General features: G+C 47.4%; 1 pseudogene; it reads right to left on the minus strand.

Moving 5' to 3' along the window:
• Positions 1-1,985, minus strand: part of LOC102762795 — a 102,431-nt pseudogene extending 100,446 nt beyond the window's left edge.
• Positions 1,986-3,334: the final 1,349 nt, after the last annotated feature.

A 3,334-nucleotide genomic window follows, 5' to 3' on the forward strand; every position in this document is an offset into this window, starting at 1 on the left:
ATCTTTTGGATGTTCTGGGTTTCTCTGATCCAGCTGCAATTAGTTAGGTAATTTTCAGATTGCAAAGGGCCAGCTCATTCATATGCAAAAGCCTGCGCGCAGCTTGGGTGGGGTGGGGTCTCAGGGGATCAACAGGGTGGAGCAAACAGGTGTGGCTGATCCTCAGTCCTGCCCTAAGATGTCCCAGTTCTCAGTTTTGCGGTAATCACTGCAAGCACCTCTGAGAGAAAGCCACCCTCAAGTTCTGCCCACTGCCAGACAGTCCAGTTTCTCCCCGTATGAGTATGGGTCCCCAGAGACTCGCCCGGAACTAGAGAGTTCAGAGGTTGGGAGCTTGAGACTCCTCCCAATTGAAAAAGACAACCGTGTCCTCAGCTGCCAGCCCTTTCCGCGTGAGCCTCCGTACCTCTGCACTTTACTTCCACACTGCAGCTCCTCTGAGTCTCGGTATGCTTTTCTCTTTCCTCCACGGCTCTCCTCCAGGTCGGGGAGCAGGGACCACACCTCCAGTGACTTGTACACACGGTTTTGTCTGGGCTCTGAGTTGTTAAAGTTCTTGGCCTGGCCTGGGGCAGTGCTGTCGCCTTCCGCAGGAACCTCGGGGCCTGCTCCTAATTCTCACGTCAGAGCTCCAGCTCATCACACTCGCACCACTCGCTTGCCAGGCCATCCATCGGCTTGAAGTTCACCTTGGTGGCCTCCTTCCGGACGATGCAGGCCGTGGTCCTCATAACCCTTGGCAAACCTGACCCATGAGTGTGGCGTGTGCCAGTAGCCATGAAGGGGTTGGGCGTCTGCATAGAACCCGTGTATGTGTTTGATGATCTCCGGGAGAGGGCAGCCCTGGTGCAGGGCCCAAAGCTTGCGCCACTCAGCAAGTGGTGCGGGTTTGGGCGCAGCAAGACGCTGTCGAGGAGCAGGGGCTGCTGGCTGATGAGCTGCTCGAAGCGGCCAGGCACAGTTTCAGGGCCACATCGTCCTCCTTCTCCCGCCCCAGCTCTGAGGTGTCTCCATCTGAGCTGCGATCCCCCTCTCCAACTGGGCGGAGCTGTCCAACGCCTGGATGAAGTCCTGTGCGGTGACCATGGCCAGACCGGATGGACACCTCATACACCTCCCAAGCCTTCTTACAGTGGCCACCGAAGAGGTACTAATTGGCCAGCAAGCACCAAAGCTTACCCCGCTGGTCGGGTGGGGCCTTCCTCGCTCCTCTCTCCTCCCCAGGTTGAGCGGCTGTGCTTTATCCAGGTTATGGGAGATGAGGTCGCAGAGCTCGTGCTGCAGCTGGTAATTGGACACTCAGCGCTCATCCTCTACCACAGTGGCCAGGCACTGTGTGGCCTCGTCCAGCCGATTGCTCGATTTGAGATACTCTGTGCGCTCCTCTGCGCTCTCAGGGCTCAGCTTAAAGAAGCACCATGGCCCACATGGCTCAGGTGCGAGCCCAGGAAGCGCAAGTACAAGGGCCAAATAGGAGAGTGTTGTGCGATGGGCAATGCCTGGGGCGCACAGTTGAAAGTGCGGCAGGTGTGTGTGTGTGTGTGTCTGTGTGTGTGTGAGAGAGAGAGAGAGAGAGAGAGAGAGAGAGAGAGAGAGAAAGAGAGAGAGAGAGAGAGAGACGCGGACCTGGTACATGGGGAACTGGCGATATTCTAGCCACAGATGTGGCGTCTTGTGCAGGAACACAAAGACCCTCTCGCGGCAGGAATTGACATCTTCGCAGTCAGGGAGTGGTACCCGAGGTTGTAGCTACAGGACAGCAGCTTCAGTGCCTGCTCACACTGATTGAGCCCGGGCTTCGCACTCCTTGTTTGAACTCTGTGTGTGGGAGCCAGCATTTGACAGAGAACTGGTTCTGCACGATTTCCTCCTCAGTGGGGAGGCTCTCTTCTTCCACAGTGAGCTCACTTGGTGGCCTTCTTCAGGACGATGCGGGCATCATTTAGCTGCCACTCTGGCTGGGAGAGTTGCACCATCACCACCATTTTTCCTGGCTGCTTAGTTACAGGCTGGTGCCACGTTATGATTTTTACTTTTTTTTTAAAAAAATATGTTTTATTGATTTTTTACAGAGAGGAAGGGAGAGGGATAGAGAGTTAGAAATATAGATGAGAGACATCAATCAGCTGCCTCCTGTACACTTCCAACTGGGGATGTGCCCGCAACCAGGGTACATGCCCTTGACCGGAATCGAACCTGGGGCCCCTGAGTCCACAGGCCCACGCTCTATTCACTGAGCCAAACTGGTTAGGGAGACTTTTACTTTTTTTTAATAGTCTTTTGTTCTTTTTTATATTCCCATTCCTTTAAATTTTTGAAATATTAAACATATATATATATTTTATGGCCCATATCTGATAATTCCAATGCCTGAAATTGTTGCAGGTCTGTTTTTGTGTGTGTTTGTTTCTGTGAGATTTGCTCTTGGTGACTTGCTTCCTTGTCAGTAAAGTGCATTTAAAAATATGAATTATTAACTGTTGTTTCTCTTATGTATAGGAATTCTCTGAGGCTTGAGGTTGGGGGTGTGTTCTCCCAAAGAGGACTATGAATTGCTTCTGCCAAATAGATGCCTGAAGGCCTATGGGCTTGATTCCCAGTAGGGTGCATGCAGGAGGCAGCCAATCCAAGATTCTCTCTCATTATTGATGTTTCTCTCCTCTTTTCCACCTCCTTCCTCTCTGAAATCAATAAAAATGTATTTTTTTTAAAAAATAAGTTGTTCTATTATTAAAAGATGTCTAAAATAATTTAAAAGAAAATTTAAATTAAACTTATTGGAGTGACACTGATTAATAGTTAAAAGAATTTTAATTCTAAATTTCTAGTGTTTTAAATTAAAAATGGGGAAGACTGAGATTTAAGCAAGATATATTATATATTCAACTTAGGAAAAAAGGTTTTGAAAAAATTTTCTGATCCTGAAAATTTGGAAACAACCCAAATGTCCATCAAAGAATGAATAGGTAAACAAAATATATACAGTAATATAATAGAATATTATTCACCAATTAGAAAGAAATGAAGCTCAAAAACATTTGTAAAGTGAAATAGCAGTCACAAAAGATCATATATTGCATGATTCCTCTTAAGTATCCAGAATAGGCAAATCATTGGAAGTAGCAAGTAGATGAGTGTTTGCTTAGGGTGAGGGGGATTTAGGGTAGTGACTGCTAATGGGTACATTGTTTCTTTTTAGGTGATGAAAATGTTTGAAAGTTGATTGTATAGCTTTCTAAAAACTATTGAATTATACACTTAAAATTGGTGAATTTGATAGTGTGCATTACATTTCAATAACATTGTTATAAAAATAAAATAACAACATGTCACC

The sequence above is a fragment of the Myotis davidii genome, unplaced genomic scaffold (genome assembly GCF_000327345.1).
Source record: "Myotis davidii unplaced genomic scaffold, ASM32734v1 scaffold46, whole genome shotgun sequence".
In the NCBI taxonomy this organism is placed as follows: domain Eukaryota; kingdom Metazoa; phylum Chordata; class Mammalia; order Chiroptera; family Vespertilionidae; genus Myotis; species Myotis davidii.